At 34.8% G+C, this 12,478-nt stretch overlaps 1 protein-coding gene across 3 annotated transcripts in view; it reads left to right on the forward strand.

Moving 5' to 3' along the window:
* Positions 1–12,478, forward strand: part of LOC145694979 (cytochrome P450 3A8-like) — a 130,847-nt gene that overhangs the window by 89,891 nt on the left and 28,478 nt on the right. Inside the window, exon 1 of one of the 3 annotated variants that reach the window (XM_081771822.1) lies at positions 9,406–9,525. The exons of the other annotated variants lie outside the window; for them this stretch is intronic. The gene's annotated coding sequence lies outside the window, so the exon portion shown is untranslated. Of the gene's footprint in view, positions 1–9,405; positions 9,526–12,478 lie in introns of those variants that run through there. 3 annotated transcript variants of the gene reach the window in all.

A 12,478-nucleotide genomic window follows, 5' to 3' on the forward strand; every position in this document is an offset into this window, starting at 1 on the left:
AACCTTTACAATAAAAGGTTGAATTCATAGCACATAATTGATATACAAGGTTACGTATGAATGATACAGTATATCCTGTTTTACTATCCCAGTTCAATCCGTGTAAATTCAATGTCAGCCAATCAATTTGTTTTTGGCAACCTAATGACAATAAGTTATATTCTATTGGTGATTTTACCAAGCAATGAAAATTTACTGTATCATCACATGCGCTAAGACAAAACTCACGAATAATAAATTCGTTATCAGACATTTTAAAACCTTGAATATCGATAATGTATTGATTTACGCAAGGTGAAATTTCATTTGTGCGCTGAATGAAATATGGTATAATTTGTCCAACAAATTCTGTATTTTTTAAAAGATCACAAGTTTTACGCATAAAGCATATAAATGAAATTTCACTATGTTCTTGTTCATACAATTCAAAAAGTTCACCAAGAGTTTTATCAAGAGATAAATACTTTGCTGCAAATGATCCAATATCATGAAAAGTACTTGATTTGCAATCCAGAGGATTATTCTCACGTAAGTATACATTTATTGTTTTTAATACACAATTCACATTAATATTTTTAGCACTACATAACACACATAAAACACTCACACTATTCGGATACATTTTTCCTTCTGTCTTTTCTTAATAGAACCTCTAGTAATTCCGGAAAATAGTCTATATCATTTAATAGTTCCAAATATGCTTCATAAAATTTTTCTCTTGTTAGTATTCCAATAATGTGGGTGTTGGCATACAGGTAAAACACATCATCTTCAACACTAGGGCTTGCTATAACACTCCAAGCACGAACTTCCAATGATTTTGGGGGTAATTTCATACAATCATGCGCATACACATGATACGATCCTTCTCTACAACCATCACATATTAACGTGTCGTTAAATTTCCATTTTTCAATAGCTTTCTTTATACATTCACGGTCCACATTTTGACTATTACAAGAACAGTCTAAACTCCAAAATCTTGATGAAAAAGATGGTGATGATGCTGGGGTTTCTGAAACTGTTGATACTGATGAATCTATTTCATCAATATCAAATTCTTCATCTGAAGATGATTCATATATTTCTGTTTCAGCATCAGATAATGATGCTTCAATATTGCAGTGGTCCTTCTTTTCATACGACTGCATTATGTGTCTTTATATATTTTCTCTCTTAGGACTTGTATTTAAAGTACTTTCAAATTCATCACGTGTTCATCTTATGCCTAATCAAATGTACTTACTCATCAATCACATGCTACTTAATCATACGATTGTAGCCCCAAATTACTTATCACATGATGTTTAGTCATGTATCAACGGTCAAAATTACACATCGTCACATGATGTTTCGTCGTTCAACAAGTTTATCTAATCGTACAAAGGTCAATTCATCCGGGTTTTCAAAGCGCGCTAAACCTCAGTTCATGTCTTAAGTTCTTCGGTGATGGATGTGCAAGAACAAGACTCCGTCTTTAGTATGAACACCAAGTATGGCTAAATAATGCAATAAAATAAAATAAAGTTATTTCCTATTTTCCCAAGTTCAATTCCTGTGTCCACATAAATATAATTTCATATTTTTTAAAAAATTCATTAAACAGGGGGAGGGTGTCCCTAAAAAAACGTGGTCCCTATACAGGGGTCAATCTTGGGTCCTGGGGGCCATTTCCAGGGACCATCCACTGTGACCTTCATAGTGGTCATTCAACCTTTCCTTTCGTCATCTATCATTGTGAAACACATCACGTGTTCTTTATCAATCAATTGACCTTTCCCCCTTTCCTAACCTTATTGCATCATCTCCTTCGATAGTCCCCCTTATCCTTAAATAAACAAACGATAAACTATCTCTTATCAACTGTCGCATCTCTTTTATGGATACCACACTAAATCAATACTACTTAAGTCCAAAAACTACAGAATTTACAAATGTAACATACGATTTTATGTACGCCACATACAATTTTTTCTCAGTGCAGTTCAATTCAAATAAATAAACAAAGCAACTAGCAATTGAAATTTAAAACAATAGAATTATTATTAAAAAGATGATATTGAATTTAACATACAAGATTTATTGAACTAGTATGCTTCTTAAGAAGAAAATGCGCAGTAAATACTATAAGAAGTGGATTATCGTATGAAATGAGCAATGTTCAAAGTTCTTTACTCACACACACACACACACCAAAAAAAAAAAAAAAAAAAAAAAACTACATTACAATCATATCATCCATTTTATCCATGATCGTAAAGTATTCTTGTTGCGAGAACTGATGCTCTTCATGAACGGTTATCAATGTATCCTGGTAGTCCATTTATTTCGAAATGTGTTAGTTCTCGTCCGATGATTATATGAAAAGCGTAATTGAAGAAAAATTATTTTCTCCAGTTTCACATGATTTTATATGAACTATAATAAAATATGCAGATCACTATAGTAAGATTGTAATTATTGTCGAGACTTTTCTCTTCTGTCAACATCCTATAAAATAATCTCAAACATTCTATTAGCAAGATTGACCCTATACATAGATAAAATTATTGGAGCATATCAGTGCGGATTTAGGCGAACTTGATCAACTATCGACTGATATTTACTATTTGATAAATATTCGAAATATTCGAAAAAGAAGTGGGAATATAATACCCTGGTACATCAATCACTTATTGATTTTGGATTCCACATTCATACAGAATTTGGAATGCTGAAGAAACTAATGAGATTAATTGAGATATGTTTAAATGAATCCCGAAGTAAAGTCCGGGTAGGAAAATTCTTGTCTAGAATAGCCTGAAATAAGGAGATGCATTGTCGCCATCATTATTCAACTTTGTCCTGGAGCACTATAAGAGAAATCGAAGATAGTAACCAGAGCCTAGAGCTGAATGGTGTTCATCAAAGGTATGCTGATGATGTAAATTTAATAGGGAATGATAGAACAATAGAAACAAATGCACAGATCTTATTAAACGCTTGCAGGGACATGGGTTTAAAAGTAAATGCAGAGAAAACTAAATACAGTGGAAGTTTGTCAGGATCGTAATACTACAAATTATGGATGCGTTAAAATATTAAATAATACTTTCGATAAAGTGGACACTTTCAAATATCTAGAATCAATATTAACAGACGAAAACCATATTCACAAAGAAACTAAATGTCGACTAAAAGCAGGGAATTCACGTTATTATTCAGTTCAAAATATTTTGTAGTCGCGAATTCTGTCGAGGAATTTGAATCTTAAAAACGATAATCATGCCTGTTGTTCTGTAGTTGCGAAAAATGGTTGCTTGCTCTGAGGGAAGAACGCAGATTGAAAGTATTTGAATACAAGATCCTGAGACGAATATTCGGACCAAAAGGAACGGATCAATTATTAATGAAATGTAAGCAAAATCGGCTGAGTTCTTTCCGAGGAAATTGTCCATAAAGAACCAATCCCCAAGGGTAAACTAATCCTTCTGGGATTTTTCTAGAAAGAACAACTTATACCACAGTATAGGGTTGTCAATGAAATATTGGTTTGTGAAGTCTAAACAAAATCGTTAGTGTCGTATTCGAGAAAATCGCATTTTCTAATTTGCATCCCTCAGTAAACTACTCTTATTTTGGGAGGTAAGAATAAATCTGACCCTTCCCCTAAGTCTCTGCATGTTGAACGGTATGGTTTCCAGACTAGTAAACATATTTATATCAGAACGATTGGGTGGATTGACAAACAGATGAAGAGACATCCAAAAATCCATTTTGCAGCATGTAAGAGGCATAAAACATGTAAACCTGTTGAAATCTTGAATTTGATCTCGAATGAATTGCATACTTTCTTCTCTTCTAACATCATTCAATAGTAAAACTTGGTAGACTGCATGCTAGAAATGGATCCTTTTCTGTTTTAATTATCCTCGAAGAATTGTTTGTCTTTATGATAGAAACAATTTCAAGCGATCAGAAGCGAAATTTTGTAAGAATTGATTTATTAGTTTTCATAAAACTGGAGATAGGCTACTCTACTTTTCATAACTTGCAATAGCTATGGCAAAATACTAGCTGACTCAGAAACTTTAAACCACCATGTTTTATGTGAATCAAGTTTGTGTTAAACAACGTAAGTTGATGGAAGAAGTATGATTAAACATGAGAAAAGAACTGAGGAAGATGAAGAAGATCATTCGAGAAGTAATTATCTTATTAGAGAAGCGACTGAACCTGTAACATAAGATAAAAAGAGAAGCATGGTTAAAAAAAAAAAAGAGTTTCTCCTGAGTGGATGGAAACTTCTACCTTTGCGGCAAGTTACCTGCAAGTGATAAAGAATGTATGCGATAATGATTCAAATACTATAGTCCTGTAACTAGTGCTCTCAACGGGTCGGGTCGGGTTGAAGACCAACCCGACCCGAACCGTGATCCGATCTGATTGACCTGACCCGATAACCCGACCCGAGCTGACCCGACAACCCGACCCGAGCTGACCCAACTGACCCGACCCGAGTAGCCTGACCCGACCCGAGCTGACCCGACCCGTTTGAGAGCATAACAAACCAGGTGGAAAAACGGGAAAGTTTGTTCTTGGTGCAGAAGGTTAAAATGAATTCGGTATAGGTCTATCGTTGCCCTCGAAACGAGACGAGACAAAAATAAGGTTTCGTCGTCGTATCTTGTAAATTTAGTAAATTTTCGTCTTGTTTCGATTCTCGTACAATACTTTATCGTATTGTCTCAGTTCTCGGAAAACTTCTTTCGTCTCGTCTTGTGTTGTAAATTTACTTACAACATTTACGTTATTTTTTTCTTAACTTCATATAGAAGTTATTAGAATCATTGTGCACCACGAGAGGTCCACGAAAAGTGTGATATAACAACATTTATCCCATATTTATTATTGAACTATATTATGTAATGATTTGCTTATTTTGAAACTTCGATAAACGCTCTTCATTATTTCCGTACAATCACTTCACGGCGATATCTACCGCTTCAAACTTACTGCTCCCATGCTTTCGGCCCACGCTAACTACGAATATGCCCAATATGCTACATGTTCATAGCACTTTTTTACGCTTCTCTCGCTGTCAGGAATAAACTCCCAACGTTTGTTATATTAATTAATTAAGTCACACCCTATATATAATAAAAAATATATTATATATAGGATGTCTTCCAATTTATCTTCGTACAGCCTTTCTATACATATGAGGGTACCGTCATCTATATCTTTATTGACGTTCTTCTAATTCATTTCTGGACTTCATTCGCATTGTGTTCATATCGCTTTCTTTCTTTCTTTTTCTCAATTGGGATTTCATATCTTCAGATGTAAATCCTAGTCACCTATACCGCCGATTTTTGTTATAAGTAATTGTTTTGTAATATGGTAATTTCAACGTAAAAAATTATGAAGATGAGGGGTGATGAAAGATAGGGGATGAATCTCGATTCCCTTCTCGTGTCCATATTTCAAACATTGTGTTACCATAGTAACTGCATAGGCAAAAACCCTGTATATACTTACAAACTCGACTGACGTTTTCTGTCTATTGACATTAAATTGAATATAACATTACTTTAATAACTCCGAACAAACGAAGACTGCATTTTAATTGTTAAAACTAAACTTCACAGCTGGGGACAAGGTTGCTCAGTGGTAGAGTGATGGTCCCTGGTTCTATCCCTGGCCAAGTAAGTTTGTGGTGGACAACATCATGTTCGTGGGTTTTCTCGGGGTACTCCTGAGACTCATTCCACCAATTATTCGATCATTCACTCTCTTCAATTATCGTCCCAGGCATATCGTGGGATGTTAAACTAAAATATTTAATTTAATTCAATACTTCACAGTTCTTAGCAGCCAGCGTCTATCAGCCTTCTTTTGACACTCATATCTTTGGGGTAATGTGTGACCAAGGGCGTCGATTTCTCTGGGCATTCAGATGCAGAAGGCATATACGAGGATTTTAAGACAAATTGCATTCAAATTATGCCAAATATTATATATTCTTAGGAGGACCCACATCAGCTTTGGGGATGCCCGGGTCCCCTCACCCCCCAGGATCATCGCCCTTGTGTGTGGCGAAAACATCAACTTTCTTCGTCATTAATGCTGGCTTATTAGGCCAGAGTTCGCTACTCATTGTCAATTGTTCTCACAACGCTGGGTGGACGCTGCAATGCTGTCACCGTCTGGTGAATACGATCGGTCACTCATCTTTTTCCTCTCACCGGACTCGGGACTGCTTGAGATCGCTGCTCTAACGAGAACCTGCATTTCAGTGCGACTAGGATGTTGGCCTGCTTTTTAATTTATAAAAATAAAATAAAAATAAAATAAAAGTGAATATACAGTATAGTAAATTGTAATGATCATAACTTCTATATTCTTTTAAAATACTGAAAATGTTAATATTATCACATGACAACTTCAATTCAGTCGAGAAGGGGAAGAATGTGGTCGCATTAGTCGATCTTCTTCCTGGTCCTACTCCATCAGACATAAAAAGAAAGAATGGAGAAATTCGCGTCGGATACTGTTTTCTCGTATCATTTGATGTTTTAAATGTATTTTCTTTTATCAGACTCTTGTGGTTCAAAGTTCAGCATCATTCGTAGCTCCTTCTCACTGTCAGACACTTTGTCGTTTCTGCTAATTAAGAGTTTAGCTGATAACTCTATTATCTCATTCATTTCAATATATGAACAGCCTTATATCAAACGATGCACCTGAGGACAAAGCACGTGCTACAACTCATAATCTTAATCTCAATGTGATGAAAACCACTTCGTCAAAAGATGATCGGAAGTGTTATACAATTGGCTGGCAAATTGTTGTTTGGTCATGTGATCTCTTTGCAGATAAGTGTTTCCATCTTTCAAGGTCTTCATCCAGTAATTCTAGTTTTGCGCATTTCTCTGCAAATAACATATCACTTCTTAATTCAATATACGTAAACGAGAAGTCAGGACAAAATAGAAATGCAAACGAAGATTTCAGGAAGAAAGAAAAGAAAAACAGTATTTATGTAGGTTCTTAAAATGAGATATACGGGAATCATCAAACTTTTTCTACTAAAAAAAAAAAAAAAAGCCTTTTCTGCCTTGTTCCTGCGTTCATATACGGAAGAAAGGGATGAAAATTAGCAAAGAGGATCGAAGATAATTGGAAGCATTCGAAATGTATAACGAAATGTGCGAATGACCAAATACTAACAAAAGTTGGGGGAAAATTTATTACTACTATTATTAAGTATTTTGCCTGTTGGCAGTCCTGGCACTTTTTTTTTTTTTTTTTGAAAAGATTTAGGCACGGAAATGTTTCTTCCACGTTTCTCGATCTTCAGCTTCCTTTTTAACTCCCAATATTTTCTTCTATTTTTTTTTCAAATTATCGATTAGTTGTGTTCTTCTTCCTATTTCTCGCTTTCTTTCCATCTTTCCTTCTATAGCGGTATGAAGAAGACAATTTCTTCGCAAGATGTGTCCAACCCAATTGGCCTTCCTGCGAAGGCTGTTGACTCAAAGCGTCCTCTTCTCCGATCAGCTTTGAAACATCTTCGTTTGTTACTCTCTCTGTCCATTTTATGTTCTCGATTTTCCTCCAACACCACATTTCGAAGCTCTCGAAATATTTCTTCTCTAACTTCCGTAGTGTCCAAATATCTGAACCTACAGTCCAATACTCCATATACGGGGTGTTTCAAAACAACACCTACAACGTATGGGAGGTGATTCCTGACATCAAGATAAGACAAAATGTATAGACCAACTTGGGTGCACAAATTCTTCCTTTCGAAGTTATAGGCTGACGAAAACATGAAAAAATGAACTTTAAGGGTTCATAGCTACAATACTATTTGAGCTACCGTAGTCGGGTCAAGATTTCACTTAGGAACTAGTACGTGCCCTATCCAAATAACCAAGTTTCACAATCCTGCGTTACTTCCGCAACAATTTTTATAAAGGTAATTTGTGAGTAGTTCACACTATGTGTTCCTAGCCAAACTCCTTCTATAAAAATTGCTGTGTGAATACCTTAGGATTTTAAAACATGTAATTTTGGGTAGTGCACATATTAGTTCCTAAGTAAAGTTTTGACCCGACTACAGTAGGTCCAATAGTATTGTAGTTATGAACCTTTAAAGTTCATTTTTTCATGTTTTCGATAGCCTATAACTCCGAAAGAAAGCATTTGTGCACCCAGATTGGTCTATACTTTTTGTCGTATGTTGGTGTCAGGAATCATCTCCCAAATGTTGTCGGTGTTGTTTTGAAACACCCTGTATAGTGCTATAATTTACTATAAGTACTATAATTCAGTTGACCAACTTTTTCCTTAGTGAAATATTAAGCCTGCTTGTTAAGAGTGATCTTCTTTACCTAATCTCTTTGGTGCAATAAGCATCTTTCGTCAAAATACTTCCTAGATACTTTAAATTATCGACTTCTTCAAGTTCTTTTTGTTCTACTCTATACAAAACGGGAAGATTGTTCGTACATCATTTGAAAAGAAATTGTGTTCCGAGGGATGTCATAGAAAATATGGTAGATTGTAAAGTAAAAGTAAAAAAAAAGAGAGAGAGAGAGAGAGAGAAAGGGAGGGAGAAGAAGATTGCAAATAATTGACTATATTAGAAGGGTAATTCTTTTCCAAAACTGGAAGATTAACGAAGGAGCATTTGTTAGAAAAGATTAGCATACAACTATGAAATAGGCAAAATTATGAAAATGCAATTTGTTTCAACATAAATATATTTGGCATGATATTGCCAGTCACAAACTCACATGGTTTGAGATTGAATCAAGGACTTCCACTCGCTAGGGGTGAGCGCTTTACATCGTTGCTCCCAGAAATATTTTGCATAAGGCGATGAACGCTTCTATTGGTCCATTCTATACTTACACAGTAATCCAAATGTTAAACAACAATACTTCCCAAATTATTTCAGAGGCTTCTTATAAAATACTTAAGAAAATATAGTTTAATCCACTACGCATCAGTTAACACTAAACTTACATTAGAGCGATAACTATAATCTTATCTGATTAGAAATATTTTTGCCAAAATGATTATCTTCTTGACGCCTAAGACAAGAAGAACATAAACAGGAAGTCTCGATCAGACTATGGAGTTGGCAACATTTATGTGGGCGTGCGTGAATCTGGATTTATCAATTAAAAATATGATTCCTATACGTTGTTTGAAGCATGAGTGATGTTGTAATTTACAATGTTTGGAAGCAATGAAAAAAATTACAGATATACAAATAATCAAGCATCTTTGACATTAATGATCAAGGTTCTGCCTGCGTTTTCTGCGTAGGAGTGCCATATGAGGGAAGTAATGTCCTTTGCTCCCTGCCACAACATATAAAAGGAACACGTTTACTTTTGCCAAATCATTAACTCCACATTATAGCTTCGTGAAACTACAACAACAGACATACATACATTGTCAATGTGAATTAGTTTACAATTATTCTTACTTCAGTGTTACATATAGGCAGTGGTGAATAACTTAACTAACGTAAGTGTAGTTTTCAATTTTCAATTATTATTATTATTATTATTATTATTATTATTATTATTATTATTATTATTATTATTATTATTATTATTATTATTATTATTATTATTGTCCAAAAATTAAGTTTAGAAACTATTGTTTACTAACTTTCTTAAGACTCTTGCTAAGCTAACCCCCCCACTTTTTTGAATTTTAGTGAATAACTTAAAGATAGTAAAGAACATCAATGTAGGAAGTGTGCCAGATACACTCGCAAAATGATCTTACGTGAATAAACATTTGTTTTCAAGACCTTCCGTGAGTGTAGAAATTTGGATACCTAACATTTATATCGTTATCAACTGCTCAGCCTAATTTCTGATTTACACAACAGTTATTACTTTCAAAAGACTTATTAGTATATTTAATAACATTTCGCAGATACGATCTGGCTTGGCTTTTAAATTTTTGATGTTCTTAGTTATCTTTAAGTTATTCTCTGAATTTCAAAACTTGAGGGCGACCTTGAAGTAGAACCTTAAAGATGTTTTGAAATATCCTTTATATCGTACCTTCGTTCAACAGTTTATCGTATCTACAAATTCAGATTTTTAGTTTGCGTTTTAAAGCCTAGGTTCCTTTGATGTATTTGCCTGAGTTTGATTATCAGTGAAAGTAGACGTTTAGTCTTAACTCAGTGATGAAGCAATGTAGGGAACAACTTGCGAACTCTAGTTTTTAAAATCACAAATATAGACGTGCTGGATATGTTAAACACACATCATTCAGTTAACAAGCAGTCTGCCAGCGAAATATTCTTTCAAGTTCCAGCTTAAGTGAAATTACTTGTATTTATATATAAATATCAAATGATATAATTTCTTGATTTCTTCTAAGACTTAAGCATATTGCTTCAGAACTCCACACAACATATACTTTACATTTTTTCTTCAAAAATGGAACAAAATATTAAATTACTTAAAAGCAATCATTTAGCATTTACAAAGCACGATGATTTAAAACAGAGCTTTAAAGTAATATTTTCCTTGGTCAGTAATATTTCTGCAAGTTCTTCTGGTGTCGTTACTAATAATTTCTTAAGATTGTATATCAAAACTAATATTTGTTGATGTTTGAAATGAAAGTTATTTTTTAAAAATAGATCTCAATCTAAAATCTAATTTAATGCTACACAAATTATAAGAATGTAACATTACTATGTAATTATCTAAAAAAATCATTAAAATCTTTCTTATGTTTTCAATGTTAATATTATCAGCAAACAACAAATTATGATGCACCATACATATCACTGAGCAAAACGTGACAATTTCTATGATTACGACAATGAGCGAGATTCCATGTTTGCGTGAGTAATAATTTGCAAAATGTATCCTGATTTAGGCTTATTACTGTACTAAATTGAAAAGTGTTTTAATAAGCTGTATGGTAATTATTATTACACTTTCCAATAACTGTTCCATAGGAAATTTTTCCTGCTGGAAACTTGTATGTACGAGGGCTGCTATATATATTTCTGGCCTAATAATGAAAATACGAATATTTATCAACGAAAATGGTTTTATTGTTTTTCAAAATATTCTCCATCAAGATTTATACACTTTTGCATGCGCTCAAACCAATTTTCGAAGCACTTTTTCCACTCCGATTGAGACACCTCCAAAACATGGTTTTTGAATGCTTCAACAGCATTTTCTGGCGACGAAAATCGTTGACCACGCATTTTTTTCTTGATGTGTGGGAATAAAAAGAAGTCATTGGGTGCCAAGTCAGGGCTGTACGGCGGATGACCCATCACTTCGACGTTTTGGCCGGTCAAAAATGCGCTGGTTTGAGCCGATGTGTGAGAGCTCGCATTGTCATGGTGCACAATGATTCGTCTTCTCTTGTTCATTTTTCGAATTTCTCCGAAGACTTCAGGCAAACAAATGGTGGTGTACCACTCAGAATTGACCGTCCTACGTTGCTCAAGCGGAACAGTCGCCACATGACCAGTTATGCCGAAGAAACAGGCGACCATTTGCTTCGAAGTGCTTCTTCCACGAACAACTTTCGTTGGATTTGGCTCGTCTTGGAAGACCCACACGGTCGATTGCTGTTTTGTTTCGGGCTCATACGCATAGATCCATGATTCGTCACCTGTGACGATCTTATAAACGTCTTTTGAAGCACCGCGATCGTATTTTTTCAGCATTTCTTTACACCAATCCACACGAGCTTTCTTTTGAGCGATTGTCAAATTGTGCGGGATCCAACGAGAACAAACCTTTTTTACGGCCAGGTGTTCATGCAATATCGAATGTATGCTGGTGGAAGAAATGCCTAGGCATGCCTCTATCTCACGGTAAGTCACATGACGGTCTTGCATTATCAGTTCACGTACGGCATCGATGTTTTCTGGCACAACGGCTGTTTTTGGACGACCTTCACGGAATTCGTCTTTGAGCGAGCGTCGGCCACGATTGAATTCGTTGTACCAGTTTTTCACAGTGCTATAGGATGGTGCTTCGTCGCCATACAAAGATTTAAGTTCATCGATGCACTCTTGTCGTGATAATCCACGTCGAAAGTTGTGAAAAATGATCGCACGAAAATGTTCACGAGTTAATTCCATTTTTTTGCCAAGTTGATTTCTTCAAGTACCTGTAAAAGAAAAAAAAATTGTCGTAAGTCAAAAAGTTCTGAGTACATTTATGCTACAAAATGTCAAACTTTCCAATGGAAATGTCAGATTGCACCTGGCAACACTTAGTGTTGCCTAGGCCAGAAATATATATAGCAACCCTCGTAATATGCTACTTTGAAATCGCGTATTGAAAGAACTAAAGTCAGTCGCCATATTTTATATTACAGTATTCAACATTAGATAGTGTTACGTAAACAGAAATTTTTGATGAACATTCCACGCAATAAGCAAAATATGATTATCATAGTTACCATATTGATGCAAAAT

This window comes from Thermobia domestica, chromosome 1 (genome assembly GCF_964235325.1).
Source record: "Thermobia domestica chromosome 1, izTheDome1.hap1.1, whole genome shotgun sequence".
Classification (NCBI taxonomy): Eukaryota; Metazoa; Arthropoda; class Insecta; order Zygentoma; family Lepismatidae; genus Thermobia; species Thermobia domestica.